Here is a 19,578-nt window from a genome sequence, read left to right as displayed (position 1 = left end):
TCTAAGACCCGAAAACTTGATTTAGGTGTTAAATCATGGGAGTTAAGTCAGTATCCCTATCTTTGGCTTACCACTCCACAGAATTTTAAGATAGCCATATCCAGCAGTTAATTTGTCCTATCCCTCCTTCTTCGCTCCTCCTCCTTTTCCCTTTATAGCTGTCTTTCCCTCCATCCCTCTCCCACCCCATCCCACTCCTCTCCTTTTTTTTTTCTCAACATTTCTACATTTTGGCACTGGTACCAAATCGTGTAGATAAAAATTAATGACAATGACCCCACTTACTGACTAATGTCAGAATTCTTGCCTTCAATCCAAGTGATGAGAGGCAAGGGTCCTAGTGGCCAATCATGGCGTAATTAGAATTCTACAGTATGTACTGCCAACCTAGATGGAACCCAGAAACCCTCAGTCACATGTAATAAATCTCTAATCTCTTTATCCCAAGTAGTCAACAATATTTGTCGAGTGTAAACTTAAAAGAAATAGGGAACCCCAGACCTCTTCACCTTCATGCACAAATCTATTTTCTCCACCAAAACTTCTAGTGACATGTTGGTTCCTAATAGAGAGGAGACATCATCTGCTACATTCAGAAACTATCAGATAAAAGTTTTCAAGCATCACAATCAGGTATTTGATAAAGTATGGACCTTTCTCAAATATGATTTCCACATGAGGCACAGTACCTCTCTATGCATGAGAAGCATTCAATAAATATTGAATTGTTGGACTAGAATTTGTTATGGTACTCAACCATTTCCTATATATAATATGCTAGCTATAACCATGTGAAAAAAGTATTTTTAATAAACCATCTATCAAGACTTTATAAATAACAATATGCAAACCATTTCTTTGTATTACCCTTTATTGTAAAGCTATAATGTGGATTTTTACCTGTACATACATAATGTACATAATGTGTGAAAAAAATATTTCTCCAGTGTTCATTAATCAGACACAAAAACTTTACATAAAATATCTCTTAAATTAATTTCAGCAAATATTGACTAAACACTATATTGCAATGGTTGATAATGTCCTTAGATTGCTTATCCATTTAAACAAAGAAATCAAATTAATACTATTTCCCTATGCTACCAATGGAGATATGTCTTAAATGTTCTCTCTTCACAAACACACACATCTATATCTTTTACACATATTATATCTTATATCTGCAATATTATGAAGTTTTAAGCAATTTGAATCCTAATTTTATGCTTCCTATAAAAAATATACTAAACTTGATTCATTATAGGACTGGAAATATATATATAAGGAATATAAGCTTAATCCACCTTCTATAGCAGCTGTAAAGACATGATTAATAAGTATCTTCCAATTGCATAGCAAAATGCTAAACAAAAAATCATTATAACAATGATTTTTCAGAAATATTTAAAATAGTCCAAAACTAATAAAATTTAAGAGAAGTCATATATATATATATATATATATTAATGTATGTGTATATATGTGGATATTTGTGTATGTATGTATATTTCTAGTTCTAATTTTTGGGAAATCTGTAATCAACTTTTATATATTTATATAATTTAAAAGTAGTTTTCTTTACTATTTCCTTTTTTACCATTACAATTTCATTTGTCAAGACATGGTTTCAGGAAGCAAACAAATGCCCAGCAAACTATTGTTTGCAAAACAAACCTTAGCAGGGATTGGGAGGAAGAATCATTTTTTTAAACATATTGTGATTGGTTTCTTTGATAATCCCATGTGTTTTATTTTAAGTATTTAAAATATTATTGTAGATTCTGTAGACTTCATCAGAAGTACCTTCTTGACTACTTGAAAACAATCCAGATATCAATATCATAATGGTTTTCTTTTCATTTATCACTCACAAAAATGTTAGGTTACACTAATACTAATATATTTCAGGGTTTTTTTTTTGCACATGCAAATGAATTCTTTAATCCTTAGGCATTCATTACTAAAAAGTGAAAGAATGTTTCACTGAGCTCACAATCACAATTTACCTACCATTTTCCCATTTTTTAAACCTCTACCCTTTATAATAACAATTATTTATAATGTAATATATATTAAATATATTTTTCAACATACCAGCTTTCCATCAATCCCCTTCAAATCAGTAGCCAGGAGAAATTTGAAATCATATGACTATTTTTTAAAGATTTCAATTTCTCTGGTTTTATTAAGTCTAGTCTAATGCTAAACTAAAAGTAATAGAATAATAAAATTCAATTTGAATTTTAACCTTCATTAGAGAACTTCCATAAGCCAATCAGTCCAGTAAGACAAGAATAATTAACTAATGAAATATTTTCTTCTAAAGAAATTTTCCATCAAGCTTCTGAAAGACATATATAAACTGACGTGACACTAACTGAACAATACTAAAAACCAAGGTATAACTCATAGTAAAAAATCTTCAGAATGATTAATTTTGAAGGTTAAAAAAAAAGATTATTTGTGAGAGAAAGCATTCTTAATTGTAATAATGCAGACATTTCTATGAATATGCCAAGTTATTTAATAATGAGTAGTGATCTCTCTCCAACAGACAATGGTGAAGCAGTGGATAGAGTCTTGGGTCTGGAATCAGGGAGATCCATGCTCAAATGTAACCTCAGACACTTTCTAGCCGTTTGAACCTGAACAAGTCAGTTAAGTGACTTAAGTCTATTTGCTTTAGTTTCCTCAACTGTAAAATGGGAATAACAACACCTATGTCACAAGGCTATTGTGCAGATCAAATGACATAATATTCATAAAGTACTTAGCATACAATGTATATGGATGGTAGAGAAAAAATGAATTGAGTATTCCTATTTACTTTATCCCATTCAGTGGAGATAGCTTGAATGATCTTTAGTCAAAATCATGTTCTTTCCATTGGACTGAAGGCAAGAATTCTGAGATTAGCCAGTAAGTGAGGTCAGTATGTATAGGCACATGTAGTTTCGGGAGATTGAGAATATACATATTATTATGTATATATGTACATCCTACTATATGCCTAGTATATGTATACTATATACATCCTTTCTATCAGTAATTACACACAAAAAAAAGAAATGAATATCACATTATGAACTATTAAACACAGGAAACACTATTCTTTTCCATCTATATTCACCATAGTCTTATGCTCATAAAAGTGAATCATGAGTCAGGAGGACCTGAGTTCAAATCTGGTCTCAGATACCTAACACTTACTAGCTGTGTGAACCTGGGCAAGTCACTTAACCCCAATTGCCTCAGCAAAAAAAAAAATAAATAAATAAATAAAATAAAATAAAATAAATAATGGTATTCTTCATTTGGAGTGTTGCAGTAAGATATCTGTGAAGTGACTATCTCAGCCATGTGTCTTTAACTTTTTTGTGTCAGGGATTGTATTAGTAGTCTAGTGAACTTTATGGACCTCTTTTCAGAACAATGTCTTAAAAATATAAAATAAGCTATCTAGGATTACAAAAGAAATCAATTAAAGTGAAATACAATTATCAATATTTTTTATCCCAGATTTGGAATCTGATTTAAACCACTGCCCCAGTGACAAACTATAAATTGTATTCAATAAATCAGTCTCACTAAGTTTAGGGAGACTTATTACCAAGTTGCCTTCAGAGTGACAAATCCTTTGACCACAGTAACTTTGAAAGTTTCTTTACTAAGTAATAAACAGCTTGCAATCTAGATGGTCTAGAAGAAATTCTCAACCTCCCAAAATTATAGATCGTTAAAACAATAAAGTTTTGAAAATAAAAGTTAATATATTTCACTGTGGGCTCTCAATATGTCACACACAAAGCACAAAGTCCTATGAGTTGGACTATGATTTGATAACATTAAGTGAATTAAGTGAAATGACCCTAGAATTAAAATACTTGAGTTCAAATTCTACCTCTGACATTACCTATGTGATCCTGGACAAGTCATTTAACCTCATTTTATCTCAATTTCCTCATCTGTAAAATGAGATCCTTGAATTGCAAATGTCCTCCAAGGTCTTTTCCAGCACTAGATCTAGTAATTATATATGCTCATTAATTTTTCAGATTGCATAAAAAACACTAATTATTGTCAATTATTGTCAAAAAAAAGAAAATGCCTCAGCAGCATTGCATGTTAAAATATATTTGTTGATATTTAGAGTATTTGTTTTTGTCTTTATTTTGATTAAGGATCATTCAAGCTATCTCCTCTCAATGGGATAAAGTAAATAGGAATACTCAATTCATTTTTTTCTATCATCCATCAATTTATGCAACTGCAACCTAATTTTCATTGCTTGTTGATTTCATTAGCCATTTTGATTATTTCCTCCATCACAGCAAGCTATTAAAAATAAGGGATGCCTCAAGGACACTGTCATTTCTATGATACAGAGAGAATCTCACTGAATTAAGCTAAAATAATTTTTTAAATTTCTTTTACATTTCTATACAAGAACCAAGAAGAATCATGTAGTATAGGTGCAAATATTTTTAGGGCACCATACACATTTACAACATAAATAAACTGAAATAGTTATAGGGATACTGGGACTTATTTGCTTAGTTCTTCCCATAATATAAACAGGGGAACAGAATCAAAGTAACCCCAGGAGCTTATGTCACAAATATCACCTACCTTTACATCTGTGTGTATTAACAAAGAAGCACAAGCATAAATTCACAAATGTTAAACAATTTTAACACCAAGAAATTATTTGTAACAATTTGTAACAAATACAAGTAATAAACTAAATAATTCTTAGCATTTTTTCATGGAGCAAAAGATATTTGGAAAGTTTGTTTTATTTTTATTTTTAGTTATCTTGAAATTTTTTTTATTTAGTTATAAGAAAACCCTTTATGAATTCTCCTATTGTTTTTGCCATAGGAAACACCAACAATATGTAAGTTTAGGTAAATAACATATCAGAAATTAGAAAGTGGAAAGTCAAATACTATTTCCAATTTCTAGAGCTTGAAAAAAAAGAAGGTTTAGAATCTGGGTGACAAAGGAAAATCAAGCATAAAATAGATAGTGTCTATGTTTCCTGTATTTTGATGTTGTATAAAGGAAAGACTTTTCCAACTCTTTGAAATCATTGCATATCAACATCTCCCACAAAAAAAAAAAGACAGAACTTAATCAATAAGTAAAGTGTAAATTATAGTGGGATGGAGAGGTGGAAATGAAGGAGAGAGAAGCAGAAAGAGGAAGAGAGAGGAAGGGAAGACAAATACAGAAAGAGAGAAAAGGTAAGAGAAGAGAGTAAGAAAGGAAGGAAAAAGAGAGGAAGTTCTTTTAGATTGATAGAGGACAGATATAGATAAATACATATATGTATATATGTATATGTATATATATATGCATGAATAATTTTAAATAAAGAGATGATAGATTAGATAGAGAGATGACAGAAATTTGGGAGAGAGAGATGCAAATAGGCAGATAGGTAGAAAGAATAGGATAGAAATCATACCTGTTTAGAGCGATGATTCCCCTTTCATAGTAAGGAAGAAGGGGAAAATAAACATAATAGCAGAGGTTATGGTTAATATAATATGATTTCTTTCTTTTTTGTTTTATATTTTACGTGTCTGAACTTGGTGGAAAAAATGTAACAAGCATCATGCTTCCAGCAGGCTACAATTATATTATTTCTACAATGGTGCAAACATTTATTGCAGATGCAACAAATGCTGCATTGTAGGGCAAATGAGATTGTGTAATTTAGAGACAGAAGAGAAATATATTGAATTTGGAAACATAATCAAACAAATCTAAAATATTTTTAAAACAATAATTTAAAAAATACTTGAATCAATTCATTTCTTCTATAGGTGTGCCACTAAAGTATAATAGCATGCATTAGTGATTACAGTGGCATACAATGGAAAATTCTTCTGACTGTTAACGGGGAACAGCTTCTAATTCTGAATCGGCTACTAAGTAGGAATGTGACCTTGAAAGAATCAGAAGCAAACCATATTTAGTCTATATATCAATTTCTGCCTTACTTGCTCCCAAAAGTCATTCACCACTAATTATAAAACATTTTTATTTGAGTAATCAATGGTGTGCTTTAGACTGAAAGAAGAATTAGCTGTAGAGTTATTTCCTTTTTTCATTGTTTCTTTCCTTTTTAAACTTTTATCATTGCTTCTTTTTGTAATTATTTCTTGTCCTTTCTGGTGATTTTCCACTGGTCTTTTTAATTCCAGTCTGTTTACTGCCTGATAGCACTAACCTTTAAGGCATACATTCATTTTGCAGCAATCTGTGAATACTTTTCATTTCTCTTGCCGTGCTTTTCCAATCTGATTTTATCCACCCTTCATCTCTACAACAATCTATCATCCTTGCTGTCATCTAGAATCCTTTTTGTTTTAATTACAAAGCTAAATAGATTTAAAACATTCACTGTCACTTTGGACAATGCTCTTTCAGTTCAATATTTCCAACTGTGGCTTGGATACCACTGAAGATTAAAGTCGGGATCATTTGATTTTTATCACTGCATTAAATGGCAACTTAAATAAAAAGTCTTTCATCTAGATTGACAAATATTCAGGGGCACTCTAGGGACAGAAGAGAAAAGTAAATCACCATGCAGGTATAATAAGAAAATATTTTTTATAAATGAATAGATACATAGATAGGTAGATAATAGCATTTATTAAGTACTTATTATGTACTAGGTACTTTGCTATGCCCTAAAGATACAAATATAAACAAGTTAATCAGTTCTTTTCCTTATGAGAGGGAAGTTCCTTCATGTGTCCCTCATGAATTCCCTCATGGAACTTACATTTTAATATAAATATCTATAAAGTGGGGTCTTTAGACTCAAAAGTATGTCCTGATATCACTACTTATTAGTTGTATAATTTGGGGCCAGTTGTCTAATATCTAGTTTCCTAATCTTCAAAATAGGAATAATGATATTTGCACTAATAGACTTAACTCCAAGTCATTTCTTAACTTTAGGATAAGCTCATAGGTTAGAAGTAGAAATGAACTCTGTGGGTCATGATCCCATATGGGGTCATGTAACTGAATGTATGTGGGAGGGGAGGTGTCAAAAAAAATTGGCAATAGTAAAAGGAATCAAATATTCCAGAGTTAATTCTTTACAAAAAAATAAACAAGTATATTCATTTCATAAGTATGCAATTTTTCTATCATCTTTAATAAATGGCAAAATTATATTGTTTTAAAATAAATTCCTTTATGATATATTATCAGGAAATGTTTGGTCTGCATGCCTATTTTATTTTATATACCTATCAATTCAAGGTCACATAAAAATTTCTCAGGTGAAAAGGGATGGAAAGAGTTCCAGTGGGAAAAGTTCAAAAAACCCTGATCTAATCCCTGCATTTTCACAGACTCAGGGCCCAAAGAAGGTAACTTCACCAAGAACACACAAATAGTAAAGAGCAGAGCCAGAGTTTGACCCCATGTCCTTTAACTCTAAAACAGTGTGTTTTTTTTTTTCTACTGGACCATGTGATGTTATTTATAGTCTCCATTTAAGAATTATATATTTCATTGCGCCCACTGTAACCAATCCTATTTCTTAAATTTTTACAAAATCTTCTCTTGCATTTTTGAGAGCTATAACAGCCAGTGGGTAAGGACAGCATCAATGCAAGTTGCCTAACAATAAGGTCTAACCAGTCTCAAGTAAAGATAAATCACAACAATTAAGAAGCAGACCTATGTAGCAAAGTATCATGCAGTTCAATAATGAGAATCTGCTAGGTGCTGACATTCTGAGGCAGAAAAAAGCATTCCTAATTAGCCTGTGCTCTCTGTTCAATCATTTATTTGGATTTTTATTTGGCTGGACTACAATACATAGTTTCCCTATTCAGTGTGATTTCACAAAGGGATTGGTAAGTGTCTTGATTGTATATTGTAGGGTTATTGTGTTATATTTATATGTGTATATATACATATATATATATATATATGTATATATAAAATTGTCACTCAAGACTGATCCACAGGATATTTGTCACACTCATTTATAAAGAGAATTCAAAACTCTTCTTACACCTTACTCCCTATCATGTACTCAGTGATGCAATAATGGTGGCTTCCTTGTTGTTCCTTGCACAATATGGTCCATCTCTGAAAGCAAACCATTTTCACTGGCTGATTCCCATTCTTTTAATGGTCTTCCACATGATCTCTAATTTATCATGTCTATATTTTGTTTGTACATAGTTTTTTATATGTTGTGCTCCCCCATTAAGTCTGTGAACTCATTGCAGAGACCATCTTTTGCCTTTCTTTGTTACCTCAGAATTTAGCATAGGTTATATACATGGCACATAGTATATACTTAATAAAAGCTTGTTTTCTCAATAAGCAAATACATAAAATTTACATTGGAACCAAATTCTAAAATGAAAATATTATGCAAAACATTTCATCCACACAGAATAGGGACCTTTTTTTGTGTTTGTCATTCATGATGTGTGAGGACAAAGATGAGAGACACACAGAATAGCCAAACATGAATGGGATACAATATTTGTCATCTTAGGAAGCTCCCAAATTAATAAAATCACAGATTAATTAGCAGATCAGTGATTGCCTAACTAAAAGGGTATCAAAATCATGGAAGAGGAGGTGGAAGAGACATTTAAACAGTCACTGGCCTCCTTCTAGGTGGAGCATCCCATCACCTATCTTTAAACGAACTCCTGTATATGAAATTCTAGATATTTTTGCTAACTTCTTTCATACTTAACAACTTTTGGGTGAGTTATTTTGCTATGTTATCCTTGTTATGAGCTTATATGTGCAAAAGTACAAAGCAGATATTTATGTTGAAGTACCTGCACTACTAATGTGACTCCCTTTTGGCTAATCACAGGTCTACAATATTTAATGAATAATCAGATAACTCATGACAGAGATAACAAGTTCTTGCTTTCTAAGATTGTCCCTGACCAAATTAAAATAAAACACCCAATATCATAGTAAAGAAAATGAAATTTACTTAAAACAGAAGCCATGGTAAATAACAATGAATTGATTTAAATAGCAAACACTTATAGCCTCCACTTTGCAAAATTCCTTCTTCCTAAATTTCCAGGTACTGGAAACTTCTACTCAACTCATTTTAATTCTCCACATTGCTCCCTAGAATAGCTTTTCAATATAAGGAAACAAATAAAACATTAGAGTCTTACCCACTAGACAAATGCCAGTGCTGATGTTCAAAAGGTACTGCTTCTCAGTACAGTGAGCCTCACTACCTTTTCCCACTAGCACTGGCATGCCTAAATATAGCTGAGAGGAAATAGCCCATGCCATCTACAGTGACATTTGCCAATATTGCTTCATTTTTATTTTCCTCTTTTTCTCTACTTCTGCCATTCTGGTCTCCAAGTTACATGCTTTCCCTCTATGAGTTTGCCATTCTCCTTTCAAATTGGGGACACTAAAAGCTACTGAGCTAGTACAAAAGCCCTGAAGATGCCCTTCAGTATCTCTTTAGCTCCATTATGGATAATCTAGAAAAAAATCACTGTTTTATAGGAATATTTTGGATTTTGATTAAGATGATACATTTCAACTAATCAACAAGTGTAAGGTAAATAAAGACTATGTGACAGACATTTTACTAGACAATAGCTATACACAGATAAAAGTTAGATTATTTCTTTCCCTCATCAAATTTACCTTCTACTAAAATATACAACATGTTTATAGATAAATGAATACAGGAGATACATATTTTTTATTTATATCAATAAAAGGAAACTAATAAGTTGGAAAATCAGGAAAAGCATTTTGAAGGAGGCAGCACTTGAGTTCAACTTTGAAGGGAGCTAGGTATTCCAAAAAGTGAAGGTAGGAAAGAAGAGCATTCTAGGCATAAAGATGGACTTACAATGACCTGAAGGCTAGATATAAAATGTGTTTGGGAAACAGTGTACAGATCAATTTGGCTGATATATGAGATGAATAAGGGAAATGATGTGTCATCAAAATGGAAAGATAGTATGAAGCCAGACTAGGAAAGGCTTTGAAAACCAAAGAGAGGCATTTATGTTTAAGCTTAAAAGCAATGTGGAACCACTAAATCTTCTTGATTGGAGAAATGACATTGTTAGACCTATGCTTTAAAAATATCAACTTGGCATCTGTTGCTAGATTAGAGAATGGAGAATCTGGACATAGGACATTTAAATAGAAAGCTGTTGCAATAGTACAGGTGAGAAGTCCTAAGGTCCTGAAACAGAGGTTTTTGTATAATTAGAGAGAAGGGCACAGATAAAAGATATTGAGGAGGTGGAATTAAGAAGACTTAACAACTGAGCAGATGTGTGCCATGAATAAGTGAAAAATGACTACTAGGTAGGGTATATAAATGATTAAAAGAATAGTGGTACTATTTATATACCTTCTTTAATTATCAGTTGTTAGTATTCATCTTGAATTCCCAACCTGGAATTAAATTGACCCAGATATCCAGGTTCATTACTGAAAAAAATTTAGAAATCCCCATCTTGAATTCACCTTCAGTCCCATTTGGAGCATGATTTCTCTTCTTCATCCCAAAATTTAATGACCAAAAATTGAATCAGCTTGTTCTCGCTCGCTTTCTTTCTCATTGGTTGTGATATAAAGCACTATGTGCAGGCTTCCCTTCCACTGAGTTTGCACTGAACCATTTTATATTGCCCACATTCTTCATAGGGTTGCACTTGGTAATTAGTTCCCCAAGTGCAATATAATGCTAAGAAAACACCAATATGTTCCCACAATCCAGGTACTTTGAATTAGTCAGCAGGGTATTTGTCTCTAAGGATCATAGATTAACATCTAGAACTTGACTGAAGAAGTGAATCTGAAAGGGAATGAGAGCATCGTGGAACATGAAAAATGAAAAATTACTCTATCCGAAGGAAAAAAAAAGAATTTAATACTCAAATAAGGGGGGGGGGAGTTCCCAATTTTATAACTGACTCACATTCATAATATAAACATTATAAAATGAAATAAACCAGAAATCAACTCAACTCCTGGGTGAATGCAAATAACAATAATGTGCAGGGCAGCAATACAAAATACCTGACCTATTTTCTCACAAACTCATAAACTTTCTATGCTGATAATGACAAGTTTTTCAGAGTCTATTCTACTTGGTACCATTGAAAATGGCATAAAGATTTAGACAGTTTCTTGTTCATGTCTTTCTCAGATGATTCTTCTTACATGTGAATAGTATGATTAGGAAGAAGCCTTCTGTTAATTTTGCTGATGGTTCCTGTTGACCCAAAATTTAATTAATTTGAAATGATGACTAAGGGGCTATTATCTTTAATGTATAATAAGTACTTTAGATAGAAAAATTGCTTTTAACATTTTTATCATATTTACATGTGTGTGTGTTCATATACATATAAGATCCTTATGTTGGGAAAGATCGAAACCAAAAAGAGAAGGGGATGTCAGAGAACAAGATGGATATATAATATAATGGAAGCAATGAACATGAGATTTGACACACTTTAGGAGATAGTGGAAGATAGAAGGGCCTAGCATATTACCTAGCATATTATAGTCCATAGATTCAGACACAACTCAATTAATGAAAAATAGCAAAGATGAAACAGAGAGAGGTAGAAAGAGAGAAAGAGAGAGAGAGAGAAGAGAGAGAGAGAGATTTGAAAGAATAAAATTTTAGAACTTAAATCAATCAACAAGCATTTATTAAGCAGTTTGGATATGCTGGGGACTATATTAAGCATTATAATAAAAAGAAAAAACCCTCACAACATCTATCCTTAAAGAGTTTATATTCTAAAAAATAAGATAACATATACAAATACAGGAATATACAATGGATGAACAGAGTAATTACCATGTAATATTAAAGTAGATGGCATTAGAAGCTGGGAGACCAGGAAGCAGATAGATTTTGAGATAAGTACTAAAAAAAAAAAAACCAACAATAATGGTCCAAAATGAGAAAGAAAAGCATTTCAGACACAGAGGATGGCCAGTGCAAAGCATGAAAAAAGAAGAAAGAGGGCTGTATGTAACGGATAGAGAATATTTCACTTATAACAGAGTAGGGGAAAGGAAAGGGAATGTGTAAAAAAAAAAAAAAAGATTGGAAAAATAGGGGAAAAAAGGATCTGTAAAAGAAAAAACTTTAAATACAAAATAGAGTTTATATTTGATCCTAGAAGTAGCAAGAAAACACCAAAATTTATTGGGTATGGATTGGTGGGTTGAAATAAGGTATTTCAGTAGATCCATGGAAGAGGGATCAGAGTAGAAGGAGACTAAAAGCAGGGAACCTAAATAGGACATTATTGCAAAAATAAAAATGAGATGTGATGAAGACTTAAAATATGGTGGTAATTGTGGAGTAAAGAGGAGATGTGTCTATGAGGTGCTATGGAGATATAAAAAGATATGGAAAATGCATACACTTGAGGTGAGCAAATGTGAGGAGTCTAGGATTATTTTAAAATTGCGAACCATGGAAAGACAATGCAGAATGTTGGAGGGGTTGTGGGAAAACAGGGACACTAAAACATTTTTAGTGGAATTGTGAATACATCCAGCCATTCTGGAGAGCAATTTAGAACTATGCTCAAAAAATTATCAAACTGTGCATACCCTTTGATCCAGCAGTGCTACTACTGGGTTTATATCCCAAAGAGATATTAAAGAAGGGAAAGGGATTTGGTGCCAAAATGTTTGTGGCAGCCCTATTTGTAGTGGCTAGAAACTGGAAAATGAATGGATGCCCATTCCTTTTGGAATTGGAGAATGGTTGGATAAATTGTGGAATATGAATGTTATGGAATATGTTCTGTAAGAAATGACCAGCAGGATGAATACAGGGAGGCTTGAAGAGACTTACATGAACTGATGCTGAGTGAAATGAGCAGAACCAGGAGATCATTGTATACTTCAACAACGATACTGTATGAGGATGTATTCTGAAGGAAGTGGATTGCTTCAACAAAGAGATCTAACTCAGTTTCAATTGATCAATGATGGACAGAAGCAGCTACACCCAAAGAAAGAACACTGGGAAATGAATGTAAACTGTTTGCATTTTTGATTTTCTTCCCAGGTTATTTTTACCTTCTGAATCCAATTCTTGCTGTGCAACAAGAGAACTATTTGATTCTGCACACATATATTGTATCTAGGATATACTGTGACATATTTAACATGTATAGGACTGCTTGCCATCTGGGGGAGGGGGTAAAGAGAAGGAGGGGAAAAGTTGGAACAGAAGTGAGTACAAGGGATAATGTTGTAAAAAATTACCCAGGCATGGGTTCTGTCAATAAAAAGTTATAATTATTAAAATAAATAAATAGATAAATAAATAAAATTGCGAACCATATTCCTGGAAGGTAAGTTCAAAGAATCATGGATTTGGAGGAAAAGATATAAGTTCTGCCTGGGACATCATGAGTTTGAGGTAACAATGGAACATTAAGTTCAAAATATTCAATTGACAATTTATGATCTAGCTTAATATCCTTATGTTGATAATACAAAACAGGAATGTAGAAAGTTTAATTTCTTTGTTCAGGGTTACAGAGTTAGTCGATAGTTGAAGAAAAACTATAAATAAGATCTTCTAACTCCTAGTTCAACACCTATTCTATTAGTTGTAATATTAAAATAATAAAAGACATATACTGGAATAGATCTTTTCTAGAATATATTAACATCATGTTTCTAGCAACAAATCAATCAACCAATAAGAATTTCTGACAGCAATGTGTTCAAGATTGTGCTTCTGTAGAATCCAGGTTGCCTATTTCATTGGGCTTATATTCTACAGAGTTCACTATACTCAGAAAGTCACACAAGTTTTGTCCAGATTCTAAACATGTCCTTCCTATAGATATCCAATCATTAGGGGCTAAATTTCAAAAACCAAATTCTCTAGACCCATTAAAAAGTGTGAGCTTTTTTCAGATCTTTGATAATTTCCAGATTAAAAGGAATGTATCTTCTTAACCTGAAGAGTCAAACTCTTCAATCACAGAGTATGTTTCTATTCTCAAATCAGATGTATTCTGTCCTTCCTCTTTAGCTTTAATTTGTGTCTTTGTAATTGTGTCATAGAGGATGGACAAAGCTGCTGCATATGTGGCACTGATGGTGTCACTGCTCCTCTCACTCCTCCTCCTTCCTCCACTCATGAAGGAAGGGGGGAGGGTCAGAAGATGGGAAATGCCCTAAGGGTGCCTGCTCTGGTGTAACTGAGCTGTGAAAGTGAGAAGCAGCACTCTTTAAGCTTATCAGCATGGTACTTAAGAAACTTAATGTGGTCTAACTGGCTATGCTCTCTAGCTGTGTTGTCAGTACCAGTACCCCTTCCTGCTCTTTCTCCTCACACTTCCTTGTCTGACTGTCCACCTTAAAACTTTTCCTTTTTTTAGAACTTGTGGGATTCTTTAAAGCCAATTGTATTATATTGTACATAAGGAATGGTTCCTCAGGAATTGAATCAGGACCCATAGCTTCGTAATATTCAATTAGTTGCTCTCCCAATATTTCCCACATATCCGGCTCTAATTTTTCTTCCTTGGATAGCCAATGAGACATGCACTCTAATATATTTATGAGCCCAGCTATCTGCCTCTGAGTTACCAACAAACCTTGCTTCTTTATTGACCTAATTATATATTCTACATACTTCCCTTAGGGTGGAGAAGGCTCTTTTCTTAGTGTTTGTCCCATTTCAGCTGAAAAACAAAAGTTACTAGTTTAGCCCTTACCAAAATTTCCTGCTTGTCTATTTTTATTCTCACTCTATTTCCAGGTAACAGGGAATTCTCCACGGAGCTTACGATTCTGTCAGTCAAACAGCTGAATATAGGTCCTTACACCCAGAGCCTCAAAATGTAGTGTGAGTCTTTCAGTGTCCCATGTTTGGCCACCCAAATGTAATGTTTTGACTAGCCCTCTAGAGGACCTCAGGACCAGCCCGAGTCCTTGGTCTTAGTGGAGGAGTGATAAAGGCAGGAGGGCCACCACAAAGCTGGTCAAAGGTGGAGTCTGGAGCCTGAATTCTTCTGTGTGTCTGTGGCTGAGACTCTTCTGTGTTTGTAGCTGAGAGAGAGACTCTTTCTATGTCTGAGAGTCCCTTAAATACCTCAGCATGACATCACTACAGCACACTGAGCATGCACCATTACATTACCATATCATATTAAGTATATGTTTAAAGAATCATTATCTCTCACTAAGTAGATGCTTAACTATAAGCAGCCTGTTATCCTTGATTCAAGTACACCTTTTCAGAGTTCCAGCCCTCTACATCTTTTTATAAAAACTTGAAACCAGCTCTCATGTTCCCCACATATATCTTAGTGTCAATGTGCTAATTATCCCCAGTATTCAAGATCAGGGCATCACCACATGTAAACACAAGTAGAAATACTAATTGAAACACAAGTGATAATATATTTATATTGGTGATCTAATGGTCTAGATTTAAAGCCCACAGAAACAGAGAAATTCTGCCCTTAGAATAGAAACAGATGAATGGTTTGTGATCCTATAACAAGGTATGACTATGTTTGCTTGTTTTAGTTTGGTTTGGGGTTTGGGATTTTTGTTAGGGTTTATTTATTTATTTATTGTTTTCCCAAGGGATCTCGCATAGGTAGTTGGGAAGAAGGCCCCTGGCAACACAAGCCCCAAGTCTTCCCTAAAGCACTGTTATAAAACATGACTTAATTGATTGATTGTTATCTCTGCATTTCACCTAATACCTAAAATGATGTAACCTTCAAAATGTTAATGTATAAGATTTTATTAAATTGCAGCTATAATGCTTTCTTTGTTTTGAGATCTGGTATTGGGAACTGGGTCTGTGGGTACCTGCCTCAACATTTTGTAATACTGCTCTCTTTTCTAGCCCCTAACTCTCAATGGATTATATGAATTTACAAGGAAAATATAAGTTCCAGTCCTTTTTAAAGATTATATATATATATATATATATATATATATATATGTATATGTATACACACACACACACACACACACACACATTCATGAATTTCAACAAGCAGTTATTAAGTAGCATGTATTTCTCACTGTGGTACATGGTAGAGAGAAGATAAAAACTGATAAACTACTGCTTTTCTATTTGGTAAGAACAATGAGGTAACGCTGTCTTCTTAAAGATTTTATCTTCAGAACACAAGCTCAAAGAGGTCCTACCAAGCTGGAAATGCAGACTGAGTGACAGACTATATATACTGCATCAAAGGATTTGAAATGGAAAAGGTCACCCAGTGATTTTATGATGCTTTATTTTTTTAAGCAACAGTGAACCCTACCATTTGTATTCTTCCATCTCTGTACTCCCTGAGCTCTATAAAAATCTGGTAATAATGAATAAGAAGATGAAGTCTAAAAAAGTGGTCAGAGCTGAGCAAGTCAAAAGGTGACAAATTTTTTTTAATTAAAAATTAAAAATTTTTAATGTTTTGGGGGATACGTTTTCAAAACTAACTTCAAGTAATTATATTACAAAAAATTGAAGACATCACATATTATGATTTGAATTTTTAAAATAATTATTGTATCAAATATACTACTACTTTCTTTGGCTCAGATGCCAAAATATTTATGATCTCACCAATATATTATATGGCTTCCAACTATGTAGATTACAAATTACCTGGAACTGCTTATTCTGTGCAGTTTTCATCCATATACTCCCCTGAATGTGCCAGCAAGTCTCTAGCTTAGAATAATACACAACTTCAATTATTCAGATAATATATTATTCCCTGATTCAGTCGTACAACAGTACTAGAAGAATATTGATATCAAGAAGAGGGTACTTTGTTTAAGGAAGAGCTCTGCTGGGATTGACCCCACAGGACAACATGCCTTATACTACTATTACTACCACCATCACCCAGAAGCTAATCACCTGAAATTTCATCACCATAAAGACTCAGGTTTTGATACTCTATACCTCTCAACTTCCCTCAGTTGCTTTTCCTCTCTAGTTTCAGGGCAAAAGGGCAGAGCACTAAAGTGTTTCACAAACCTTCCTTTGTAAAGGACTCAACATTCCTAATAATTGCATTGTCCTTCAAAAGCTTTGCTTAGCTTCAATGACCAAAATAACATGTTCTCCATGCTGGGTAATCCCTAGTTTTCCCCAAAATAATTTAGCTTCCTTTTGTTTTTCTTGGGTAAGGATTGTCACTTTTTCTTATTTGTAGCCTCAGCACTTGAGACAGTGCCTGGCACATAATAGGCACCTAATATATATTGAATTGAATAGAATTGAGGTCATTAGGAGAATTTCCAAAAGCAATAGAAACAAGATTAAAAGGGAAGTTCAAAGCTGGGGAAAAAATCTTTACAGCCAGTGTTTTTGATAAAGGTTTCATTTCTAAAAATATATAAAGAATTGTGTCAAATTAATAAGTATAAAAGTCATTCCCCAATTGATAAATGGTCAAAGGCTATGAATAGACAATTTTCAGATGACAAAATTAAAGCCATCTGTAGTCATAAGAGAAAATGCTCTAAGTCACTATTGATTAGAAAAATGCAAATTAAACAACTCTGAACTTTCTACCTCTCAGATTGGCTAAGATAGCAGAAAAAGATAATGATAAATGTTGGAGAAGATGTGGGAAAACTGGGACACTAATGCATTGTTGGTGGAGTTGTGACGTGATCCAATCATTCTAGAGAGAAATTTGGAACTATGCCCAAAGGGCTATCAAACTATGCATACCTTTTGATCCAGTGCCATTCCTGGGTCTGAATCCCAAGGAAATCATAAAGGAGAGGAAAAGACCCACATGTGCAAAAATGTTTGTAGTAGTTCTTTTTATGATAGCAAAGAATAGGAAAATGAATAGATGCCCATCAATTAGGGAATTGCTGAACAAGTAGTAGCATATGAAGATAATGGAATATTATTGTTAGACAAGAAAGGATAAACAAGCTGATTTTAGAGAGTTCTGCAATGATTTACACAAACTAATGCTGAGTGAAACAAGCAGAAGCAGGAATACATTGTACACAGTAAGAGAAAGAATGTGCAATGATCATCTACAAAAGACTTGGTTCTTCTCAGTGATTCAGTGCTCCAAAACAATCCCAGTAGACTTTGGACAGAAAATGCCATCTATAACCAGAAAAAGAACTATGGAAACTGAATGTAAATCAACACATTCTATGTTCATTTTTTTTTTCTGTTTTTTAATCTCTCCCATGATTTTTTTTCCTTTTGCTCTGATTTTTCTCTCCCAACATGATTCATAAAGCAATGTGTATTTAAAAAAAATATTTTTTTAAAAAGAACTATGTCATTTGCTAAAAACAACCAAGATATATGCCTTCTGTTCAATTCTACATTTAGCTAATGGTTCATTTGCAGTATTCATGTACTTCAAATATATTCATTTATAGACAAAACCTAGAGGTTGTCCATCCAAATGAATGTCAGAATCTGTATAATAAGTATTCTCCATAGGCATGTTACATGTGTTTGGGGTAGTTAACCTAAATTATTTTGAATGTATCTCTTGTAAAAGATTCTATAGCATTCAAGAGACTAATTTAATCAGCACAATATCATCTACAAATAAAAGCATATGAAGAACCTCACTATCTATTGGATGTGAAGACCGCGTATTTTAAAATCAGCCGGAGTCAGGAATTCAGGTTAGGGGAAAATCATCAATCTTTATCCTCAGTGAAGAAAGATCGGAGGTGGAAGAAAATGGGCAATAGCAATGTGTGCAGCTGAGTCAAGAAGCTAGCTAGACCAGCAGCCACACGACCAGCAGCTTCCAGCATAGAACCCAGGCCCAATCTCTCCCAGCCTCTCTTCCTGTCTCTCTGCCTCCACCCACCAAAATCGTCAATTCCTATACAACACATCAGGCCTTGCACAGAGAGTGAGTGGGGACCATTCTTTATCTAAGCATATATATTAATAGAGTATAGTCCAATTACTATTTAGCCTCATGTGCTTGGGACCTCAGTGCATCAACTCAAGCCTCAGCCCATTACAATTTGGACCCACTTTCTGTGTTGGATGATACACTGGACAACCACCATGACCAGAACCAACCACCAGAATTCAAGGTCTTGGAAAGCATATCTCTTCCTCTGTTATGCCTCATTTGATATTAGCAATCAGAAATTCCTTGAACAAAATTATTTGAGTTCCCATGCCTTCCAAAGTCTGATTTTGGCCAAATTTCCTCCAGACATGGAAAACACTTTGTAGGGGGAGAGCTTTTCAGGCAACTTTTTGTTTCAACAAATCTAAATCTTTTTTATAAGAAATAAACAGGTCATATATTCTTAATACTTTTTTATTTATTGTGTGATTGTAAAGATGTAGTTTACTGTGGAATGTTACTTGCAGAAACCTCCCTGTACCCTTCTAATATTCTCATAAAAATGATAAATATATTATTTTCTTCTACCAAAAAATTCCATGGCACAAAACTTACATGCCCCACAAAGCATCAGAATATGGTTTCATAGCTTCTTATAAGCCAATATATACAAAATTACAGATGT

This window comes from Sarcophilus harrisii, chromosome 1 (genome assembly GCF_902635505.1).
Source record: "Sarcophilus harrisii chromosome 1, mSarHar1.11, whole genome shotgun sequence".
In the NCBI taxonomy this organism is placed as follows: Eukaryota; Metazoa; Chordata; class Mammalia; order Dasyuromorphia; family Dasyuridae; genus Sarcophilus; species Sarcophilus harrisii.
Note: the sequence above shows the minus strand (reverse complement) of the source record.